The 25,675-nt window shown below is 45.5% G+C and overlaps 1 protein-coding gene across 4 annotated transcripts in view; it reads right to left on the reverse strand.

Annotated features, from left to right (window-relative positions):
- The window catches only part of SHLD1 (shieldin complex subunit 1), a 76,532-nt gene that overhangs the window by 37,976 nt on the left and 12,881 nt on the right, over window positions 1-25,675 (reverse strand). Inside the window, exon 2 of one of the 4 annotated variants that reach the window (XR_010923031.1) lies at window positions 13,516-15,161. The exons of the other annotated variants lie outside the window; for them this stretch is intronic. The gene's annotated coding sequence lies outside the window, so the exon portion shown is untranslated. Of the gene's footprint in view, window positions 1-13,515; window positions 15,162-25,675 lie in introns of those variants that run through there. 4 annotated transcript variants of the gene reach the window in all.

The raw sequence follows: 25,675 nt of genomic DNA on the forward strand, positions 1-25,675 counted from the left end.
GTTCCCGCACAATGGGGGTCACTCGGGCTATCCGATCCCTCATCTGGAGTACATGATCAATAACATTCCTTCCCGGGGTGGGCTCCTCCTCCCAGGTTTCTCTGGCTATGTCCAAGATGCCCCGGGGGTGATGCCCGTACAGTAGTTCAAAGGGGAGAACCCCGTGGAGGCCTGGGGAACCTCGCGAATGGCGAACATAAGGTACGGCAACAGGGTATCCCAGTCCTTGCCATCTCGGCTCACCACCTTCTTGATCATGGCCTTGAGAGTCCTATTAAACCTCTCCACCAGGCCATCCGTCTGGGGGTGATAGACGGAGGTCCGTAGGGCCCGCACCCGTAGGAGAGTGCACAAGTCCTTCACTAGCTTCGACATAAATGGGGTCCCTTGATCCGTTAGTATCTCTTTGGGCAGCCCCACCCGGGCGAAAATCTTCACTAACTCTGTTGCGATCGCTTTAGAAGTGGTATTCCGCAAGGGAACGGCTTCTGGATACCTGGTAGCGTAATCGAGGACAACGAGTATGTGTTGGTGCCCCCTGGCTGTTTTCTCCAAGGGCCCCACTAGGTCCATAGCAATACGCTCGAATGGGATTTCAATGATGGGTAGGGGCACTAAAGGGGCCCGCAAGTGAGGCTGGGGGCTGTGTAATTGGCATTCGGGGCAGGTGGCGCAATAGCGCCGAACTTCCTCGTGTATACCTGGCCAAAAGAACCTCCTCAGGATTCTGGCCAGGGTCTTTTCTACACCCAAGTGCCCCCCAAAGAGGTGGCTGTGGGCTAAGCTCAGCACGGCATTTTGATGCTTCCGCGGCACCAGGAGCTGTAACACCTGCTCCCCGCTTATCTCCGTGGCCCGATACAGCAGGTCCCCCTTTACCAGAAAGTATGGCCCCGGGCCTCGAGCTCTTCCCTCCACTGGGACTCCATCGATCTCGGCCACTTCTGTCCTGGCGTTGACATATCTTGGGTCACCGGCCTGGTCTCGACCGAAGTTCTCTCGCACTGTTCCTAGTTCTCCCAGCTCCAAGGGACCGGTTTCTACCCCGGCTTCCGGTTCTGTGTGACTCAGCTCAGTGTCCGCTTCAGGGCCTTCTTCGCTCTGGGCTGTTTCTCTAGCTGTCGCCCGGGTCTGTCTGCCTACCATGGCGGGCTTTAGCCCCTGGGCCAGGATTCTTGTGCCCAAAGCCTTAGCCGCCCTCCTTTCGGCCCGGGTCTTTCGGCCCTTCCCTGGGGCTAGAAATAGATCCTGGGCGATCTCAGAGAACATCGGGGGGTGGTCCTCACAGGGGAGGGCCCGCCCGGGGGTTTCAGGTTCCTCCCCTCCCCCGGGCCCCTCTGGGGGAAGGAGGGTCCCAAAGCCCGGAAAGTCTCTTCCTATAAGAACTGGGTATGGGAGCCTAGGGACCACTCCTGCTGTCACTCTGGTGACACCCCCTGAACTTCAATGTTCACTGGGATGGTGGGGTAGTAGCTTACGGACCCATGGACACATGTCACCCCCGTGCGTTTAGCTTGTGCTAATTGGCTGTGCTTCACCAGTCTTCCCGAGATGAGCGTAATGGCACTCCCAGAATCCACCAGTGCCAGGGTCTTGACTCCGTTCAGCTTCACAGGCCTCGTGTATCTGTGGGGGGTTAGGGCAACCCCTACGAGGTGGATTAGGCTACAGGAGTCCGGCCAGGTTCCCAGGTTGCACTGCATGGGTTCTTCGGTGTTGGGACATTGGGCAGCTATGTGTCCCCACTCCCCACACGCATAGCAGCGGTAGGGGGCCCTAGCCACCCCTTTGTTCTTTGGGCTAGGGGGTCTAGCTCTGTCCTCCTTGCCCGCATCACCCCGTCCCTTGGTGGCCTCCGGTGGGCCGTCAGTCCCCTTCGCTTTCCACCTGGTCCCCGCCGGGTTCTCGGGCGTCCGGACCCCCAGAACTGGGGCGGGTCGTCTGCCCCGGGGCAAGTCCCCTCCGACTGGCCGGGTGAGACCCCTGGCCGTTACCTGCCTCTCTACTAGTGCAACCAAGTCGTCATAAGATGAGGGGTCATTCTGCCCTACCCAAGCGCGGAGGTCGGCCGGCAGCCCCCTCATATACCGGTCGATAACCAGGATCTCCAGGACCTTCTCCGGCCGGTTGACCTCTGGTTGCAGCCACTTCTGGGCGAGGTGGACGAGGTCAAATAGTTGCGACCGCGGAGCCTTGCCCTCCTGGAATCTCCAGTCGTGGTACCTCTGGGCCCGCACGGCTGTCGTTACCCCGACCGAGCCAGGATTTCTGCTTTTAACTGGGCATAGTCCGCCGCCGCCGCCGTGGGTAGGTCATAATAGGCCTTCTGGGCTTCTCCACTCAGGAAGGGGGCGAGAATACCAGCCCACTGAGCCTGGGGCCAAGCCTCACGTGCGGCGACCCGCTCAAAAGTAAGGAGGTACGCCTCCAAATCGTCCTCCCCAGTCATCTTCTGCAGATAGCCGGTGGCACGTAGTGTTCGCGCCCCATCCGGCCCTGTGGTTTGAGAAGCCAGGGTCCTCAGCTGGGCCACCACTTCTCGCAAAAGGGCCCGGTCCTGGTTGGCCTGGCTGATCAACAACTGATTAGTTTCTTGCTGAAGCCGCAGTGATTCTTGCTGGGTGGCCATCTGGGCCCGGGTGGCCTCCTGCTGGGCCGCCGTGGCTTGTATGAGGGCCTTTACCACGTCGTCCATTGTGGTGAGGAGGGGAAGAAAGGAAAAGTCCCCCACCCTCCTGGGTTTTTTTTTTTTTTTCTCTCTCTTTCTCCCTCTCTCTAGCCGCTGCGCATGCTGAATCCCACTCCTGACACCAGTGTGGCAGGGTGCGCCTGTCCCGCTCTGTGGATCCTGCGCTTCAGCGGCTACGCCAGTCGTGCGGCGGGGAGGGGAGTGCAGGGGGAGGGGGGGACCCGGTCCCGCCCTCTTCCCCGGGCCCCCGACCCAGGGACCCTGCAAGGAGTGGTCTCGCCCTGCTTAGTCCTGGAGACCTACTACCTTCCCTGGGCCGCCTGTCCGTGGCCCCCCCGGCCTGTAGTCTGCTCCCTCGTACCGGCGTGAAGGCTTGTGGTGTCTTCCCCGGCTGGAGCCTCTCTGTCTCAGTATGGTAGCGGCCGTGGATGATAGTCCCAAGCCCTGCAGCTACAGTGGCGGCAGGGCAGGGCAGGGCAGGGCAGGGCAGGGCAGGGCAGGGCAGGGCAGCTCCTCTCCGCTCCGCTTTGCTTCACTTCACTCCTCTTTGTTCTGTGTTGCTCGCTTTGCTCTGCCTCCTCTCCTCTGGCTGTTAACTCCCTTTCAGCCTACTTGGCCTGCCTGAAATGGAGGCTTTTAAACTGCTGGGGCAGCTTCTTTGATAGGCTCCAGGTGGCCTAATTGGCCCAACTGTCTTCAATTAGCCCCAGCTGGGTTACCCAGGGAAGAGGGCTTTATGGAGCCTGGGGCTAATATACATGCCTTCCAGCACCCTTTCATAGCCCTGCGGTCTGGCCCTGTCACAAATGTTAGAAGAAAGCAACCGTTTCTGTGGTTCTTTCCCAGTACTACATGACTCAGGGCCCATGTAGGTACAGGCTGTGCCGCTTGCCAGGCTTTTTCACCACCACAAACCCTCCCTGCTGTTGTATGTTTTATGATTTGTATTTCATTTGTTTCTCTACTTAACCCTTTGAATTCCCTTTCACTTCTCTGTGATGTTACTGCTCCTTGTGGGGCTGGAGAGAGGAAGGGATTGGCCACAAAGTTCACCCGTTAGGGAACAAATAACATTCAAAAGGGGGACACTGGTAAGGGGAGAAGATTTGTGCAAGTCCAAGGCATTGCAGAAGCTGCGATCTCCATTGCTAAACAACAGTGCAATAAAGCAGGACTGGCCAGAGTTAACTCACACCAAGACTCACTGCCTCTGTCAGATCACAGGGCAATCAAATGGGGTGAAAAAGATGGTGCCCAGGTAAATGTAGCTTGTAATGGACATGTTTAAATAACAGAGCCTGTCAGTGAAGTGGCTGACCAATGGAGGGAAGGTGTATACACAGATTCAGAAAAGCTAATGCAATATTTCAGACAACAAAACTGAACCTTACAGCTTAGGATCTGAGATTGTTTTGAAATACCAGGTTTATGCACTTCTTGGTCCTAAAGACACCCAGATATACACAAGACATACAGATATCTCAGGACTGCATGCCCTGGCATATGCTAGTTACATAAGACATGCCCATAAATCTGTAATACAGAATGTCTTAGTTACATGAATAAGTCATCAGAACGATGCTGTTTGCCACATCAGCAGTAACTATTGTGACAGGGCCAGACCTGTTGGCTACAGGAGAGTAGCAGAGGGTATCTATATTAGCCCCAGGATCAACAAATCCCTGTTCCCTGGGTGATCCAGCTGGGGCTACTCCAGGGCAATTAGGCCAATTAGGCCAACTGAGGCCAATCAAGGAGCTTGCCCCAGCAGTTAAAAGCCTCCCTCTCAGGCAGACAGGGACAACTGGAAGAGAGTTAAGAGGAGGAATAGAGTGGAGTGGAGAACTACTACAGGGTTTGGTGCAAACACTGTTGCTACCACAACCCAAAAGGTAACAGAGACAAGAGGGGGTGCCTGTCTGGGTATGGCCAGGGATCCAAGGCACACAGGCCTGAGGGAGAACACCCAGGCATATTGTCAGCATAGCTGAAGAGTGTGTGGGACAGGCTGCCCTTGCCACACTATACAGAATTACATAAGAGAACACCAACAGAGTGGGAGGGAGAGATGTACATGCACAAGCTCCAGTGGGATGGTGTTGATCAACATAAAATATTCTGTTCTTTGGCTTACTCTACAGGGCAAAACTCTTTGGTGTGGGTCTGTTGGAAAGATTTCACACAGCACTTCAGGCAGGGTGGAGGCTGAGGGATGGGCACGTAGACAATCAGGGAGGAAAGCTATTTATGTGTGATGCAAATATGCACAGAAGGTAGACTGTGGAAATAAGAGCAGAGCCATATCTGTGGTTTTCAAAGAGACTCAGGGAGCCAGGTTTTCAATCTGGACGTTTATGCTGTGCCCATCACTAGAGTATCAGATCCTTGCAGATAGAAGTCGTGTGTGTGTGTATGTGTGTGTACTTTTATTCTGAAACTAAAGGCATATTTGCCATGATTTTATGTGCATCTAAGTGCTAAATCCATGTACATCTGTTTATTTGCATGGGCAGGTACCTAAATTGCATACACAATCACAGTTAATGCATGCTTTACAAAATAAGATATGCTCATAAACTTTAGGGCCAGAAGGGATTATCATGATCATCTAGTCTGACCTCCTGCACACTACAGGCCACAGAACCTCACCCACCCACTCCTGTAATAGTCCCATAGCCCCTGGCTGAGTTACTGAAGTCCTCAAATCATGATTTAAAGACTTCAAGTTACAGAGAAGCCACCATTTACTCTAGCTCAAACCAGCAAGTGACCTGTGCCCCATGCTGCAGAGGAAAGTGAAAACCCTCTAGTGTCTCTGCCAATCTGACCTGGGGGGAAATTCCTTCCCGACCCCAAATATGGTGATCAGTTATGCCCCTGAGCATGTGGGCAAGACCCACCAGCCAGATCCCTAAGAGAGAATTTGCTGTAATAACTCAGAGCTCTCCCAATCTAGTATCTCTTCCCCAGCCATTGGAGATTTTTGCTAATAGTAGTTGCAGATGGGCTATATGCTATTGTAAGCAATCTCCTCAAGCTCAGTCTTGGAACAAGTTAGGGTTTTATTACCTTCCTTCCCCCATTACTTCTCTTGGAAGGCTGTTTCAGAACATCACTCCTCTGATGGTTAGATATCTTCATCTAATTTCAAGCCTAAACTTATTGATGGCCAGTTTATATCCATTTGTTCTTGTGTCAACATTAGCCCTTAACTTAAGTAACTCCTCTCCCTCCTTTGTATTGATCCCTCTGCTATATTTCTGAAAGCAATCATATCTCCCCTCAGCCTTCATTTGGTTAGGCTAAACAAGCCAAGCTCCTTAAATCTCCTCTCGTAAAGTAGGTTCTCCAGTCCTATGATCATCCTAGTAGCTCTTCTTTGCACCTGTTCCAGTTGGAATGGGAGACCAGAATTGCACACTGTATTCCAGATGAAGTCTCACCAGAGCCTTTTATAACAGTAATAATACTTCCATTTCTCTACTGGAAATACCTTCCCTGATGTAGCCTAGGACTGCATTAGCCCTTTTTCATGGCTGCATCACATTGGTGACTCATAGTCATCTATGATTGACCAGTGCACCCAGACCTGTCTCCTCATCAGTCACTTCCAACTGATACATCCCCAGTTCATAGCAAAAATTGTTCTTGTTAGTCCTTAAGTGCATTAATTTCAGGGTCATCCAAATCTTCTTGTATGATATTCTGGGACTCCTCCATATTGGCAATACCACCCCAACTTTGTATCATCCAGAAATTTTATTAGCACATTCCCATTTTTTGTGCCAAGGTCATTAATGAAAATGTTAAATAAGACTGGTCCCCAGACCAATTCTTGAGAAACTCCACTAGTAACATCTCTCTAGCCTAATAGTTTGCTTTTCAACATAAGCGGTTGTAGCCTCCTCTTTAACCAGTTCTTTACCCACCTTTCCATTCTCGTATTAATCCACATCTTCTCCAATTTAACTAATAATTTCCTATGTGAACAGTATCAAATGCTTTACTGAAATACAGTAGATATAATCTACCTGGATCTCCTTTGGGTAGAAAATCCATTTTCTTTTCAAATAAAGAGATCACGGTGGACTGGAGGGATCTACCTTTTGAAAACCATGTTGTATTTTATCCCAATTACCTCTATGTCCTTACCTACTCCCTCTTTCAAAGCTTGTTCTAAGACTTTGCCTACAACTGAGATCAAACTAATGGGCCTGTAATTCCTGGATAATTTTGTCCCCTTTCTTAAATATAGGTACTATATTTGCAATTCTCCAGTCATACGGTACAAACCCCAAGTTTACAGCTTCATTAAAAATCCTTGCTATTGGGCTTGCAATTTCATGTGCCAGTTCCTTTAATATTCTTGGATGGAGATTAGCCGGGCCCCCCCTGATTTGCTCCCAGTAAACTGTTTGACTGTTCAGTACAACCACCTGTGTGCTGTCATATGCTGCAACTAATCTTGCACTTAAGCACTTTTTCCACTGGGGAAAACCAATTAAACACACACAACACTTGGGTTCAGATTAAAAATGTCCTTCCATCTGACAACTCCCCATACTGAAGTTGTACAGCACAGTTCAACTTACGATGAGATGTCTGGTTGCGGTTACATATTTGGGACTAGGAATTTGATAGAGGTCTGATCCTATACCCATTGCTCTGTGACTAGGCCTGCTGAATTCAATAGCATTCCTGTGCAAGTAAGAACTATTCAGAAGAATAATCACTACAGGATAGGACCCAAAATGTGCAATCAGAGCTTTATGGGTCTGATCCAATCTCCATTGACTCCACTGGGCACTGAATATCACCCTATGTCCAGTTACATCGTATGCTCTTATTCAGGAGTTCACAACCTGGAGGGGTCACAAACAGGTGTCAGGGGCTCACGACCACTCTGCCCTTCCTGTGTCACTAAATGGAAGGGGGTGTCCCAGCTGGCTGAAAGAGGGGGTTCCTGGTATGGAAAGGAGAGGGTCTTCAAGCATGGAAATGGTGGAGACTCACTGCCCTTTTCCACTGCACCTCCAAAGCTACCGTTCCTCACCTGCACAATATTGGGGTTTAAAGATTAGTTCTGTTTCTAATAGAACTTTACAAGCCACTTTTCGATGATCCAGCTAACAATTTAAACACTGAAATATTAATGCAAGTTTAAAAGCTGCAGGAAAAGGTAACAGTCATTTTATCCAACGAGATTATCTTGGCCATTTTAATGTCTTATAATTTGCTGGCTGCTCAGCACTGATATAACCCATTTGGGTCATTTCTCTACAATGTGCATTGCCACAAGACTGGGAGAAGAACATAATGCAAAGCTACAGGGAGCAGCTTTATTAGACAAAAAGTATAAAATGTATGACACCTTGGCGGACCCAGACCATGCAGCCTAACACACTAACGAGAGAATCCACCAGCGTCCTGGTAGGAATGAATGTCAACGTAATGTGAACATTCACACTCCTACAGCGTGTTTCCTCTGGGTACTTGAATAACTGGGGAATTCGGGGCGTGCATTTATATTTTTTTCTTTTTAGGGAAAAAAAGCAAAAGGAAACCACAGCACTGAACTAGATGGATTTTGGGTCTGATCTGGCAATTCCTGCATTCCTATCTAGGGCCATAAAATCCCTATGATCTAACGGGGAAAATAATACAAGGCTATAGAGCACAGTGTAGCTCATGTGACTGCCTAAATCGCCCCTTGATATGAGGATTTGGTCAGATTTGTGGAACAGGATGAGGAATTGGTTCATTTATAAAGCATTCAGTAACCAGCTCAAAAGTCCAACTTAGACCAACCCTGACGACTGGTCAAAAATTGCTCATCAAAACCATTTTTTGTTGGAAAATGGGGTTTTCAGGAAACTTGTTCTATGGAAAATTGATTTTTTTGGTAAAAAACCCAAATGGCTGAAAATGCAACTATTCCAATTTGGGTATATGCTGGCACAGCACCTCAGGAGAGGTCTAGTTTAGTTGCCTCACATCCCCATTCTCCTCTATTGGCCAGCTTCCCCAGCCAGCCTCATCTCCCATGATACACTTCCTCTGTGATGGGGTGTAAACCCCACACTGGCATGGAAAAGTGAGCTGTAGAACTCAGTTAGGGGACCTGGTTGCCCCTGGAGGGCGGACCAGGCCCAAGTGAAGAAGATGAGTCCTAGCTGGCAGGAGAGCTGGAGGGGGTGAGCATAAAGGAAGGAGGCTGCAAGGAGAGAGGAAAAGAATTTAGCAGACGCTCCCTGGTGCTAGAGAGTGAAGGGAAAGCCTAGAGGGAGACAGATGCACAGTAAGCCCAGGACGGGGCTGTTGGAGAGGCCTGCAGACAGGCTGAGAAAGGGAGATGCCCCAGGATGTAGCAGTGGGGTAGGAGTCTGGACATACAGACCTTGCATGCTCACTGAATGGTCCCTCTGCTGGGAGTGGGAGGGCCCGGGTTCCCCTACCTGATCCATTGGAAGAGGTGGTGCAGAATCAGCCTGACACATGGGGGAGAAGGACTCTTGAGTTTGGAGGCAGGCCTCTCCAGGGAGGCATTGCCTTGCATCAGAATGGGAGGACAACCCTACTGAGCCTGTGAAGGGGTAAGAGTCTGGAGAGCCATCAACTGGGGTGAGGAATTACGTTGATGGGACTTTTGTTTGTTGGACTCTTTTGTCTCCCCCAGAGAGGGTGGGACTAAACATGACATGGCTGGAGGGAGGAGTCAGGAGAAGAAGCAGACTAGTGCAGGAATGGAGCAGCGGTCAGCAGGGGTCACTAGAGAAGGAGAGCCTGCTACACTACACCCGGCCACAAGGGGTGCACTGGTGGTAAGTCCATGCTTTGACTGCCTCCCTTCTTTCAGTTTTCACATTTTTGTGGGAAAAAGAATTAACGAAATATTTAGACAAATTTTCCATGGCAGGGACACTTTCTGACTAGCTGTACCTTCTATGGTTGTACATTCACATGTCTAAAGCCAGTTCTTAAGCATCTGAATCACTTAATGGATCAAATTCTGATTTTTAATTATTTTAGCATAACTCCAGAGTAACTCCACCAATTGCCATGGCTGAGAGCAGAATTTGGTCCATTGTATTTTCTTTAGAACAGTTACCTTCTTCCATAGCTCCTATTGATATAGAGTTTACTGTAATCTGTACAGAGGGTGAGGTCACACTTGTGCAAAGAAGAATTCGGCAGACTTGGAGGGCTGACATTTTAAAGCCATCCAGGGACTTAGATACATTTGCCACTGGAATTAATGAAAAATGCTTCTAAATCCCCTAGATGGCTTTGAAAATCTCAGAACTTTTAAAGTAAGAGTTCCTGAAGGCTGTTTGTCTACAAAGACAGAGGCCAGATACGAATGGGGCTGTTGCAGCGTAAGTGGAAAATCTAGGCTAGTTTATACCAGGACATAAGAGGCCGGTAGGGTCCCCTCCCTACATTCTTGCCCTTTGTTGTCTTTCCTGCCAAACATCCCATCAAAATGAGAGGTGGGAGGGGATGCTTGGGTGAGGCCTACTAACATTAGAAACACAGAGAAAGACTTTCCTCCCAGATCTATGCAGGCAGGAGCTGCCCTGGGCCGTTGTGCCCTTTGTATGGCTGCGTTACCCTATGTCGATGGTTCCCAACCTGTGGACCCCTGGTGGTCCATGAGGCTATCACAGGGGGTCCGTGATAAAGAAAAATAACCTCCTCACCAAGGAAATGTACAATTTCAAATAAAACTAGCAGCATGTGGTGGGCCGCGAAATGTTTGGAGGTTGAAAAGGGGTCTGCACACTCAAAGGTTGGGAACTGCTGCCCTATGTAAAGCACCATGCACGCCAATAGCACTGGTACTGTAGAAAAGGGCCTCTTCTGTGGGTGGAAGGGATGGAAAGCCTGCCAGATCTCTGCTTGGTGGGTGAGGGAAACAGAAGAGGGGGAAAGCCACTTCTGGGGCACCATTTACCCCCAGTTTTTCTGCCTGGTGGGATGCTTTCTGGTCCTGTAGGCAGTCTGGGGAAAACAAACCATGAAGTTGACTCTATCAGCTTGAACTTACTCTGGTTCCCTTCCGTACTGCAGCATGCCCTTAGCTCCTTGAGGTGGACTGGTAGCACCAGCAGCCAGAACTGTTGCCACCATCAGCATAGAACAGAGCCTCTGTCCATCTCTGTACCTTTGCAAGCCTTGGGGATCCTGTACAACACAATGCCCTTGGGTCGGTCATCCGCCACAGGGACTGAATCCTGGGCTTTCCGGCCCTAAAAGCAGGAGCCTCTATGGCCTAAGCTAAAAGACCCAGTTCTATGAGCTCAAGGCTATATCAGATTCATAAACCTCTGAGGTCCAGCCACAAGAGGGGAACAGAGTAAACCTGCCCTACACCTGGGTATGGGGGCCAAATTCACTGATACCTCTGACCACGTGGCAAAAAGATACAATGGAAATTCCACAAGTCCTGTCCCCCAGTTGGGAGTTGTCTGCACAGAGATCGCTATGGCCCTATGTTTGTAAAGCACCTTTTAGATGCATGGAGGGAAAATGCCAGGTACTTAGGACGCATATTTACTAACTGTCACATGTTGGTGTTAAAAAGCAATTGCGTAAAACATTACATAGGAAATGTAACACCTCTGTAAAGGAGAGGATATATTTCAGTTAATGCAACTTATGGACTGCCTATGGTGCATGACTGAGATGGAACTTCTATCCCTGCTCAGTGTACATGGAAAATATTTCCTATGTCATGGTCTTTAATATTAATAACCAGGGGAAAAAAAATTGAAATCCTGAAAGAGGTAGACAGCTCAAACATAACACTGGCAATTGTTCCTTAAGTTACTTGGTTAGGTAAATAATATCTAATTAGTTTTGATTCATTTTATTAGGGAAGGTTTTAACTTCTATCATAGGAAATTAAAATCCCCAGTACAATTTCCTAATTCCCTTCTCAAAATTCTCTGTTTCCATCCCCTCTAGCTCCTTTATATTGATGCTTGAACTCCTTACTTCAAGCAACAATACTGCTGAAGGATAAGGGGCCATGTTACCAACCGGCTTTCTTAAAGTCTCCCTGCGAGAACATCTTGTACTTTAGATTATAATCACATGAAGCAAATGGCTTTCTTGGTTCCCACTCACCAGCGTTTGGATGAGGAGCTGATGGCCGAATTGGTCTGCAGGCAAGATTGAGGTGATGTTGCTAGGTAGGACAAAACTCTTCAAAGGATTTGCCTCTTATAAAATCCACCACCATTTGAGATCATTTGCCTGAGGACTGTTACTTTGGTCCTACCGCGGGCTTCTTTAGGTCTCCTCATTGCTACCAGGCGCCCAAGTAGTTACGGCAGCAATAATACATTTATTTCCACCGGCAACCAGCCACAGCACTGCACCTTATCTTACCAGCTACACCAGACCAGGGGGATCCATGCATTTGCAGCTTCCAGGCCTGGTTGTTGGGACTCGTATCTAGGAAGAAAGCAACACACCTTGGAAGAGCTCCAAATGGTTCAAACCACCAGTATCAGTCTGGACTGCCTTTGGATAAAACTTATTAGGGTCACACTCTAGAAAAGACCTAGATTCAACTATATCTACTAACCCAAATCATTGCTTAAGTTGTTATTTATTCATTGATCATTCAACTAGAGATATAGCCCTCGCCCTGGAGAGTTTATAATTTAATTAAGATGATTTACAAACAAAACAACTTGCAGACGGGGTCCTGATTCATAGACTGATAAGGTTAGAAGGGACCATTTTGATCATCTAGTCTGTCTTCCTGCACAATACAGGCTACAGAACCTCACCCAGCCACTCCTGTAATAGACCCCTACCCTGTGACTGAGTTACTGAAGTCCTCAGATAATGGTTTAAAGACTTCAAGGTACAGAGAATCCACCAGCAAGTGATCTGTGCTCCATGCTGCGGAGGAAGGCAAAAAAAAAAAAAAAAAAAAGCCCAGGCCTATGCCAATCTGCCCTGGGGGAAAATTGCTTCCTGACCGTGTGATGCTGCACAGGGGATCAGTGGGTGGACTCTTCCAGCTGTAGAGAGTCCCACTGAGTTCAGTTAATTCTCTGCTCCTTTTGTCAGACGTAGCTCCCCGCAGGCATCTGCCATACTACATAGGCCAGCTAGGCTGGATCAAGAGAAGAAATTTGCAACCCTTTCCTTCAGATGATTAGAATCTTAGTGCCAGGATGTTCTTCTAATGCAATTCCACTGCGAACACTGTTCCTTACCCTTCAGCATCGAAACAAAGGTCACAGGTGGGGTGGACATGCAGTGCAAGGGGAAAAGAAACAGAACATTTAAAACAGAGCCTAAAATGCAGACCCACAGTAGAAACTTCTTACTCTAAACATGAAATAAAAATCCTATTGACAAAACGGTGTAACCCAGGCACCAGTTTCTAATGCTGATCACGGATGAGGCCAGGGCACGGGCTGCCTCTTTAGCCATTTCTTTACTGAGTTTGGGGAGGTTGTTGCACCAGAAGAGCTACCACAATGCAATCCCCTGGCATTTCACTATTATTAATTATTTGTACTTCAATAGCATCTAGAAGTCCTAGTCATTGACCAGGACCCTAGCGTGCAAGGGGCTGAAACACAGAACAGGATGGTCATAGATGCACTGCACTGGGGTGGACCAAACTCTTGGGAGAAGCATACTGAATTCTTGAGGACTTCTTACATTCTCCTTTACCGTCTGTACTATCTAACTACAGTGGGTCAGAGACACAATACCCTACTAAGCTGAGAGCTTTATTTATATAGCAAACTCACACATCACTCTTGTGTAAACAAACATTTTTAAACTGCTTTCACGTTCCTGCCCAATTACTTTCCATCTCCAAGCAGTCTGCACTAGCGCCCTGGAATTGGGTAGAGCAGCAAACAAAGAACTGAACAAAGTTGTCTTCTCCATCATTTATTTACAGTATTTATTCCTCCTCACATAAACAGCCAGTGCTCACTCACTGAGCCGGTGAGATAAAATAATGTTGGCGTAGACATGTACAAAATCGCCTCAGAGCCGCATTAAAAGCAATCACCATAATGGAATCATGGCAGTCTAAATTACATTAGGGTGCTGCAAGTGCTCCGTGTGGACAAACACAGATAGGTTATAATGCGAGGGAAAGAGACCAGTACTGGAGTGACAGGCCAAATAAATAAAGTAGAACTGGCCTGAAGGGTCTGTTTCACCCTTACCATGATGCAAAATAAGATTAAAAGATCCAAAACATACCCAATGGCAGACACAGCACTGTATACCTAATACAGGGTAGAAAAATTGACAGTGTATATACACAGATCTACTGTTCCTCAATTCCTGGCATTACGTGCAGGTGTCCTCTGTGGTGTTAACCTTAAGTATTCAAAAATAGCATGGGTCAGACCCACTAAAAATCATGAGATTTGGCTTAAAAATCATGAGATTTTAAAAAATATATATATAATATAGGTGAAGTCTTTGTATTTGTCTTCTGTTTTTTGAGCCTTTAACTGTCACATTTTTTTCAGCTTTTCTCTGCAACCATGAGGGTAGAAAAAACATATATAAAATAAATTAAAGCTAAAATTCTCTCAATCAAATAACTCCAGGAGCTGGGTTTTAAGGAAAAAAAAAAAAAAAACAACCCACAAACATTGCGAATCTCGCAACAAAATCACAAGAACTGGGCACATCGCATCCTAAAAGCTTGCAGAAGCATTTGCACAGGGTTTACTGTCTTTTGCAATGAACTCTAACAGTAGTTTTACATCTTGACACTTTATGGAGACAATTAATTCTCACTAGGGACATTTACTAATCCCTTCGCTCCCTACTAACCATGATCTCATTGATTTTCTTCTTTCTCCGCCTGACTGTTTTATGGTCGTTTGACCTTTTTCTAGCATTAAAGGATTTTCTTCACATATTAACTCTGCCATTTCAGAATTAATAGCCTTTAGCTAAATACTCATAACCCACAGCTACGTGCAATAGATCCACTTTTGAAGATATGACAAACAGCATATACCAAAGGCTCAAATTGAACTATATACCAATCGCAAACCCAGATAAGACAAAACTCATGTTATGTTGAAAATGCCTTATTCATTGCAGCAAGTCTTTAAAAGCAAAGACAATAAGCCATGGTACTTCCTGAAGCAAATCATAAATAAAGGTTGACAATTTCAGAATCAGCTCATAGATACAGAGTGCAGTACAAATACAAAATAGTACAGTGCTGGAGACAAATGATACCTACGATTTCCAGTGTATACTTTTGGCAAACTGTGTAAATAGATACATGCTGTTTTGAGAGCCCTCTTGTGGAAGTTCAGTGTACATTTCTGAGTACAGCATAATGGACCACATTACCCAGAATCCTTAAGAGGAAGGTTGATGTGTGTTTGGAAAACGATGAAGTGCGAACAAAAGGATGGCCCAGGAGACAAGATAGTGAAAACTGCAAAGGACAGGAATTCTGCAGGGAAAGGAAAAGAAGAGCAACAAAATGAACCCAACTGGCAGAGTTATAGAAGAGGAAAAATGCAAAGACTTGTTGGAAGCTTCAGTTACACCGTTAGCACACAACAGTGTTCCAATCACTAAGATCTCCAAACTTATGGGTTTTTAAAGACCTTAGAAATGCTTATCCAAAGTCAATGGAAGCCTCCCACTATCTTCAATCATGGCTCAAAAGAGAAAATCAAATGGCATGCTCACAAGCTACTTCGACCCAAATCACGGATTCTGCCCAGTGTTTCCAATTTGGCCATTAAAATCTGAAAGAAGATCAAGCTGCTTCATATTCCACTGTGTGTGAATTACAGCTGGTATGAATCAACATTGCTCCATTGAAATCAACGAAGTGTACAAGAACCCATTAATCAACGGAGCGATGCTGACTCACGCGTACTGGGCATTTGGATCACTAACTGCAAATGACGAGTGTGGAATGTTTATGAACGAAGCTCCCAGAGACAGAATTGTCTGTAAATTGCTAAGCAAAATGAATCCCAAAACCGTTTTCTGGGGGAAAAAAGACTAGGCTTTACCATTCTGGCTAAGGAATATTCTTTGGAACTGGTAGGGAAAAATCCCCATGCAACCTGGAGTGGCAATGATACAATGAAACCAAAATCGTTTGCTAAAAATCCCTTAGCAACGACACCCAGGATATGCTCTTTTGATAAGCGAGAATTAAATGCTGCATCATGGCCCCTGAATTCTAGAACACACTGAAAATTGTCACCCTCATTTAAATTTTGAAGTGTATATTTTACTGAATTCAGTATTGAAATGAACATTACATCCAATACAGAACCTCCCCCTCCCCCAGTGTTGTTTATTCTGGTGATCTGTTCCATTTATTTCACGCTGCCCCCCATGTTTTCAGCTGCCAATGTATTGCAGAGTTTTGAATTGACAATGCATGACTTGCTGTTCATTGATTCTAGATACAACCAGAATCTGAACCAGAGCTTTGTCATATCCTTAATAACTAGTGTGAATATTACACAGTACTAGCTTAGACCATAATAATTATGTTAGGATGTGGGATTGGGACTAGTAAATATTCTATCAGCTTTCCTCTGGCCAAGGAGGGCTTGATAAAGAGCCAATAAGTGCTTTAATCAGTTGGCCAAAGAGTTCATCAGAGAGAAGTGGAAAGTGCTAATATTTGTATTCCAGTAGCACCCAGAGATCCCCTTGTTCTAGGCACTGTACAGCCAAATCGTACAAGATTGTAAACTCTCTGGGGCAGGGACTAGCTAAACAATGCATGGAAGGGGAAACAGACGCCCGATCAGCTAGACCACCTTCCATCTCAAGAGGCTTTGTTCTACTTTCCTCCCCATTGGGATCACCTCTCTCAGCCCCCTTTCACCTGAGGAGGAGGGAAAGCAATCTAGAGACCCACATGGAGATCAATTGACATTAACATGATGTGCTGCTAGGAGTCAGCCAACCTTCTTTTACATCACTGACCATCAATTTAGCAGACCCCAAAAAGTATCCTCAGGAAGGGGACGCTTGTGCTTTACACACAGTTAGAAACGTAAGTGGCCTGGTTCTCCATTCTGTGTAACCAGCTCTGTAGTAGCACAATTCCACTGAGATCAGTGGAGTTGCACCAGCATAACATCAGCGTCATGAAACGAGAAATCAGGCCCGAGAAATCACTGAAGCATCCGTCCTTTGTGACCCCATCTTGCTGGACCTGACCCCCTTGTAATGCTTTTTGGTGAGGTGGAGAATCAGGAGGAAGAGACAGAAGGTCTCTCCGTGAAAGAAGCTGGCAGACATCTTCATCCTGTTGGATGTACAGCAGGATTCCTGCAGCACGGCACTCATGCAGGTCTGCGAATGTAATCCCTGCCACAGCTCCATTAAAAAAAACACTGCACCTTTCAAAATCATAGCCATGGCCATGCATGGAGGATGGAAAGGTACGGGGCTAAGTTACGGGGGATTTTTACTGCACATTCATCTTCAGACCAGGCCATGACACTCGCCCCTGGACTCAGAGGCAGAGCACAGGAGGATTTCTCCTTTCGATGATTTAGCAGCTGGGCTAAGATTGGAGCTGGTCAGGAGCCAAAATTTCTGTTCCAGGGAAATTCCAACATTTCACAGTCTGTGCCAGGGACAGCGATGCCTGGGTGTTTATATACCCAATGCTACAATCTAACTATATACACACAAACACACATGGACACACAAACATGCTCTGGAGCTCTGGCTCTCAACCTTCCCAGACGACTGTACCCTTTTCAGGAGTCTGATTTGTCTTGCGTATCCCCAAGTTTTGCCTCATTTAAAAGCTACTTGCTTACAAAATCACACATAAAAAGACAAGTGTCACAGCACACTAGTACTGAAAATTGCTTACTTTCTCCTTTTTATCATATAATTATAAAATAAATCAATTGGAATATAATCAGTGTATTGTATATGGAGCAGTATAAACAAGTTATTGTCCGCATGAAATTTTAGTTTCTACTGACTTTGCTACTGCTTTTTATGTAGCCTGTTGTAAAAATAAGCAAATATCTAGATAAGTTGATGTACCCTGGAAGAAATCCGTGTACCCCCAGGGGTACCCCTGGTTGAGAACCACTGCTCTAGAGCATGAATTCCCTGCCACACCTCTTTTCACATCAAAAAGAAATGATGAATGCCAAATCAAGAGCATTAGGTTTATTGTCTATGATACCGTTACTGGGAATAACATGACTATTGTGACGCAGAATAACAGTCTGGTTCATGGCTTCCCTTACGCCGAGATGGGAAGGACTAGTCTGAGCCAGCTATATGGCTGGCCTGGATCACCTCCCTTAGTACAGCAGCCCAGCTGCACTGGCTGGTGCGATGGGATGGCAGAGGAAAGGCTCCACCCACTCCTCTCCCACATGAGGAAAGAATTGACGTGCAGTGGAGGCTGCTCTATTTTCCCCTCACCGACCCACAATGCAGGATATCCATGCTGAGGAACAAAAGGATCCTTACACCCATTTACTCCCATGTGCGGGAGCAGAATCCAGGTGACAGTTCGTCCCGACTGGAGCAGACCGTAGGCCCAAAAATACGTATTTGAAAAGCAGCGCCATTAAAGGCCAAACGCAGGGGCTGATTGCACATACCTGTTGCACCCAAAACTCTTAATGGCTTCAGTGGGAGTTCGGAGAGCGCAAGAAATGAAAGATCAGTCCCCATACATCGAGATGCCATGCACCACAGGACGCAATGAGACGCACTCTGTTAACCAACAATATACATGTTGAAAGGCTCCCCCCTCCATACAGCAGCTCTATTTGACGCTAAGAGTCAAATTCTGTTCTCATTTACATCCATGCAACATGAGTGGGATTGCACTGCGTGAGTGTAAGTGAGAGCAGAATTTGGCCTTAAAGCTGAATATTTTTCATGTGGCATGAAAGCTTTTTCAGAGAGTTAGTTTGTTATTCCTTTACAAATCGTAATGCACAGATTATACGCAGCGTTTGCAACGTGTGTTTTGCACCCTGGTGAAATCAGTTAAGGAAAGATTAAACAACTACCTTTGGAAAAATGGGCTCGTGCCAAAAGTATATGAACAGCAATTTTTTATCATCAGGTTTCATTTGGACTTTATTTCCCAGATAACTATTTGGCAAAGCCTTAACTTATGCAGCTATATCTCGCTCCAGTCCTCTCGTGCCATTAGAATATCAAGTTTGTGTTCAGGGCTTGAAAAGAGATTCATGTTCCTGGAGTGGGGAAACAGATTCTTTGAGCGTAGTGTGCTGGAAACGGCCCAATCCTGGGAGAAGCCGAGCACCCACAACTCCCAGTGAAACGAATGGGAGCTGTGGGTGCTAAGCAGCCTTCCTGGCTTGGGCTCCATGAATCCAATCCAACGCTCACTGAAGTCAATGGAAAGACACCCATTGACGTCAGAGAGCAACGGATCTGGCCCTAAGTGTGGAATATCCAAGTAAAAGGATCACTATCAAATAGCTGAAGCCTAAAATTTTACCGACATGGCAAAATTTTCTCTGGAATCCAAGGGTCTATTCCCAGAGTAATCAAGAGCAGCACTCCCATTGTTTTCAGTGGGGTAGGACTGAGCCATCAATACCTCTTTTTAGAAAAGCAGCCATATAACCATCCACCTGCTTAACTGACAAAACCATGACCAGCTATCAAACAGTGGCAATTTCTTACACTTCTTACTCATTGAAAACTACCCTTGAAAACTGCCTCGTGATTAAGCTAGTCAGTTTAACCATCAAGCTGCCATCCACTAGCTATTAGGACAATGCTACAGTGTATAGGTTGCAAACTTGGCAGGGAATTGTTTAAAACTAAATAGAATACTGCAGTGGAATTAAACAAAACTCTTGGAAACTCTTATTAGATCCATCAGTGGCTGTTAGCCCAGATAGTCAGGGATGCAGCCCCATGCTCTGGGTGTCCCTAAACCTCTGATTGCCAGAAGCTGAGATTGGAAGACAGGGGATGGATCATTCGCTAATTGCCCTGTTCTGTTCATTCCCTCTGAAGCACTGGCCACTGTCGGAAGACAGGATACTGGGCTAGATGGACCATTGATCTGACCCAGTATGGTCCTTCTAATGTTCTTCAGCACTTCCTAAGTTCTACAGTTTTTTGGTGGGGGTTAAAGTCCCATGTGAGAGTCTCTAAGATCCAGATCAGAAATCAAATCAATGGGCCAAATTCTGCTGACTTGCATTCTCAGCAACCTCTCTCATTGGCCCATGACAACATTTTAAACTTAGAATTACCAATAAATGCATTTGAAAACAATCAGAATGGTTCTAAATCAGTTGCAATCCTTTTATTAAGTCACTTGTTGAAACCTGAATTCAAGGTTCCTTTTTTACTTGCATGATTTACAGCTACCACCATCTAAAGCAGGGAGTGCAGAGTGTATTGTTCCCTGCACTGCCTTAGGGGTCTGTGATGGCATCAGTGGATACTGTAGGAAAAAATCAGATCTTTAAAAATGAGATGAAAAGCTTTTGACTTGTGGAGACCTTTTTAATAAATGCAGGCAAGATGGATATCGGGGAAATTCAGCTCTGTGAACAGAATGAAATTCACCCCTTGCAGATCAACATAAAAAGAGAAACAGACTATGGAGCAGGAATTTGTCTAAAGGAATTTAGCAGTGCCATCAAACTCCCAAGTAAAACCCCAGAATCTGATGAAGCAAAGCTAAGTGTATATGAGATTCAGAGTTCTAATTTCAAGTGTGTATTTTCCATACAATAGTCAATTGCGAAGTATTAATAGTTAAGCAAAAAATGCTTAATTACTATATTTGAGACACTCCCAGTAACAGGATTGTAGACATCAAGAGTAAGTATATTCAAGGAAAAATCTTTGGAAAATCTGATTAATAGGGTGCTCTTTCTAAATCTCATTCTCATTTTAAAAAAACAATCCGTGGTTACTTTTCTTCCTTATTCTACATATATCGAAGTTATCTGCTTCTCTTTCTCTGGGTTTATTTTTAGTTGAATGTTCTATAGAGCACATTCCTGAAAAATTAATTACAGCTGGTAATAGGGACATGCAGCACCTCATCTCACTGGAGATCTCAGGTTTTCTATTTCACATTTCACATGGCTTAATTTACTTCTATTAATTTTACATAAACCATAATTTAGCTTTGCTACTTCATTTAATATTTGATGCAATTCCACCACTTTGCTAACAGACACTACAAAACACAAATGGCCAGAGCCTCAATGGCTGTGAACCAGGGTGTGTCCTTTAACCTCAGCGTCGCAATGCTAATTTACTCCATCTGAGGATTGGGCCACTGTACCAAGTTGTATACGTGCAGTATTAAGATTTGAGATATTTCAGAATTACTCCAACTAGCTATGAAGGAGATTTTTTTTTTAAATTGTACTTGACGGATGTTTTGGTGGAGTTTCCAGTGAGTGCACCGGGAATAAAAATAATAATGATTAATTGGAAGCACAATAACACATCAGTCCTGCAACCTGAAAAAAAAAAAATCAACATTCTCATCTTAAAACTAACAAACCAGCTGTATGAATGTTTCCCTTTTCTTGGTAAACAACAAGACTAAAATGACAATCTCAACAAGGGATTGAACATTGACATCAAGAATAGCCAGAGAGATAAATAATTCTACAAATTTTGGAAGGAATTTTAAACCTCATGCTTTGGCGTTTAAGCCCGCCTCTAACTAGCAGAGATCAGGCTGAGATTATCCCACATCTGCCTACTGGGGAGTACTTATGCTTTCCTCTGAAACATCTGATGCTGGTCACCGTCAGAGACAGAACATGGATTAGATGGAGCATGGGTCTGATCCAGTTTGTACCACATGGTACAGAGCAATTGACAGATTAGAGTCCATGCTCCCAACTCCACTATGACTGCATTGGAGAACTCATTTACCACCACGCAAGGCCCTTTGTTTGCAGTGTTTAGTACCCAATTTTAAAAACGAGTGAAAAACTGGTAAAAACAGAAAATAAAGAGTAGCAGCGGGGTGGGGAGGAGGGTGCCTGGTACTTCCAGGGTGCAGCAGGCAGGGCCAGGGGGTACCCGCAATGTAGCAGTGGAGGAAGTCATCCTCTCCCTGCAGGCCTGCAGCAGCTGGACGATCTCAGCTGCCAGGACAAGACTCCCTTCCTGTCTCACTCCCTCAGGGAGCAGAGAAAGCGGATGGGACTGCACTGACAGTCTGGGGCTAGCAGCGGAGCAGAAGGCTGCACCCCATCAATACTGTCCCCTCGGCCAGACACAGCCCTTGCAAAAAATTCCCAGGTCCCGAAAAAGCCAAAATCTGGGAGAGGGGAAAAAAAAAAAAGTCTGTGAAACCCAAATCCTGGCTCTTTCAAAACCTGGAATTATTCCGAGAAAATCAGCAAATAGGAATAACGAAGGACCTTGCACCTTTGTTAATCACCAGACATTGTTTGTATTCAAAGGCGTGGCCCAGTTCAGGGGTAGGTACAGTCACATCTTATGCTCAAATGCCGCAACCAGGTTCTAAAGCGTCATGGCACTGGTTCTCACTGCATCCCCTGACACGGCTGCAATGTAGACACAGACTAAGAAACAAACACAAAAATAACTTCACCGGCATGTGACAGGAGTGACATTGTGTAGGAAACTACACACTATAAGCTAAGCAATGAACAATCAAGTCTCCTTTGGCAGTATTTCCAGATCAGGATCTTCAGCTGGAGTAAACTGATGTAGCTCCATTGAAACCAATAGAGCTCCACTGATCTGCTCCAGCTGAGGATGTGGTCCTCCCCGCAGAAATGTGCCATGTCAATTTTCTTCCACCACCACAAGTGGCTGAAGTTTAATTGCACCTTCATTTGATACATTTCTAATGTATTGGAAGTAAGTAGTAATGATCACTAGAGGGCAGCAGAAATCAAACTAGCATTCCTTAGCTTAGCATTCTAAATGCCAACATCCAATACCAGGACCAGGTTACCGCAGTGGGACTCTTAGGGGTTCTCTTATGAAAAAAAGAGTACACAGTGTATGTCTATACATCCCTCCCAACCAAGGCAAACATCAGAATGCATGTGGCAGGCAGGCACATACTTTGATTATTATTATTTTGTGTTCATTACCTTTTGCATGCACAAGCGTGCCTCTACCTTTGCAGTAACGATTGTGCATATGCAAAGGCATTTAGGATCTAAATTGCCATTTGCACATCCAAGCTCTGCATGGAACTGTGGCAACTGTTCACGCAATGGGCGTCCTATTGTAGCTAAAATTTGGCCCTGCGTGGATAATGTGACTGGAGAAAATCTCTTTTGGGTACATACAGACTCTCCTAATGAGCTTTAAGACTGTGGTCTTTGCACTGCTCTTTCTCTGTAATGAATGCAGCGAGATAAAATATGTTCTGGAACTTCCATTTCTCCTGGTATTTGAGCTACTAAGCTGGGCTTTCCTTTAAATATGCAGGATAAAAAAGAACAAATACATTGACTTTTATATTGCCATGAACCTCTGAGTGGCCTCTCAAGTGCTAGTGTTGACCCAAATGAATTATTGAGGATATTAAAAGTACAGCCTGTGACTTTAATTTTCAACGTTCCACAACTGCATGCATGCATTACCCCAGTACAAGAAAAAACCTACAGCACCTAAAGCCATTTCTTCTTATAGCGTACATGACATAGCACTATTGGAAAAGCTGCAAGAGGCTCTTAAAAGGCAAAGTGAGCAGTAAACATAGAATAATTAGGGAACAGTCAGAATAAACAGGGATTGATGTGCACATGTCTCATTTCAGATACTACTTCAAAAAGATCTTAATCAGTGCAGAACAGAGGCAATAGACATATTGTACAGCTCTAGCATTTCTTCTGCCAGACTCGTTGTTGCCAACTCCCCGGATATTTGGTGTTTCTCTTGAAGACCCAGGCCCTGGAGGCGTTGAATTAGTTAAGAATCTCAGCTTTCATTACAAAAATAAAACATTCTTGCTCTCACGGTTGTGGAGTAAAGCTTGAAAATGTGGTGCAATGCACCCTAGAGAGTCAAGAAAATCAGATGGCAATAAATGAGCACACTTATTTTTTTTAAAAAAAAAGGTCTGATAATTTTTGAACACTTGACATCAGTGGAGATATGCTGATATTGTGTCAGTTGAGGAGGTGGCTCTTACTATTTCTTTTCTTTTCCTGAGTCTTCATGAGAAGTGCTGCAAATTTACCACCACTGAGACGGGCTCTGAGGCAAAGAGGGAAAATCAAAGGAAACACATCTACACAGCAACCGGTGGAAGGAATATTCTGTGCTCTCGAGCAGCACAGTCCTGTCCTGTCATAAACGATCATTTCCAAAGGGATTGGGCACGTGTGCTCAAACTCAGCTACAGCAAATAATCAACAATAAGCTCAAGCCTAAATCCGAGACAGACTGCAGTGACATAAAAGCCACACGGTGCATTTAGAGCTACTGACCTGAAGCAGGGGACTGTGAAAGAACGGCTTTTTGCTTCTGCCAGAGCAGTGTGAATGCACGGTTCACCAACTCTTCTCTCCCCACCAGACTCAGCCCATTCACACTCAGACTCCTCAGCTCTGGGACCCAGAGGCTTCCTCTATGGGTCCGTCTACACAACCCGCAGCAACGAACCTCCCAGCCCGGAACAACAGACTTGGGCTCGTGCCATTGTGCTAAAAATAGCTGTGTAGACCTTGCCGCTTGGGCTCTGAAGCTGGGGGGTGAGGGGAGGACAACTGAAAAGTGCTGTCTACCCAGCCATTTTTAGCGTGGTAGCATGCGCCCAAATCTGTGGACCTGGTCTTGGAGACTCGCTGCTGCAGGATGTGGAGACAGACCTTGCGTGGCCAGGGAGGGAAGCTTCTGAGGTGCCTCTTCTCTCCTCTGTCTTCTCCTACTCACTTGCTCCACTGACATCATCTCTTCCCTACACTGTCTCCTTTCCTTCCCACTTCATTTTCCCACCTACCCAACCCCACCCTCTCTAGCCATTACTTGTAACGATTTCCATTACAAATAACCCTTCCACAGCATGAATTAGAGATGAGCCAACCTGCCACAGGATCACTGGCTTGGATGCTGTATCCCCTCCTCCACACCCTTTGTTTTTTAAGACTGCATGGCTCTTAAGGGCAAGATCCATGTCTTCCTCTGTGCCCGGACAGCACCTAGCATATGTAGCTACTATAATGCAGACCACAGCAACAAATAAAGGAACCCTGTCAGGAACAAAATACAGGTTTCATTGAAAAAAATCAACAAAATCAAAGTATTAATTTAAATATTTTAAGACCCTTTTTAAAAACTTGAAATGATAAAGAATTTGCCTGGATTTAAAACAGTCCCTAGCAGAGCCAGTAACCCAAACCCAAACCCTGCACTGTTGTGCTAGTACACGAATGATGCAGATTACAAATGTTATAAACATAGTCATTTAGTTTTGTTTTCTGAGTTGAGTGGAAACTAAACAAAAAAAAAAAAAGGAGCAAAAAGGATGAAAAGTACAATTTTCATCTGTTTTAGTATTCTAAGGTCCATTGTCACATAAACAAGTAAGGACATTTTGAGGGTGCGTGTGTTTTTAAATATGCTCTTTTTGACATACCAACGTACCTTTACCTTCATTACAAAACTCATGCGTTTACTGCTGGATATGCTGTATCTGCGTTACAGCAGGAGAACTTTCACTCGCTACTGAATCATAAATCACTCATTCACATGCACATTTGTTGTTATTAGCATTTCCATGAGACTGGGAGCACTGTTTTGCTAATTCAACAGTGCAATGGAGTTACCCAACTACTATGACACATTTCTCTTTCAATAAAATTATATCTCCTCTCTATATTATATACACTTTTAATTATTCCTAGCGACTCAGTCACACTAACGATACATAAACATCTATTCTGGATGCCTGAAGGCAGAATGACATGCCTTCTGGTCAATATCAATCCAATACAG

Source organism: Emydura macquarii, unplaced genomic scaffold (genome assembly GCF_026122565.2).
Source record: "Emydura macquarii macquarii isolate MOO-44397 ecotype Brisbane River unplaced genomic scaffold, CSIRO-AGI_Emac_v2 contig_2676, whole genome shotgun sequence".
Classification (NCBI taxonomy): Eukaryota; Metazoa; Chordata; order Testudines; family Chelidae; genus Emydura; species Emydura macquarii.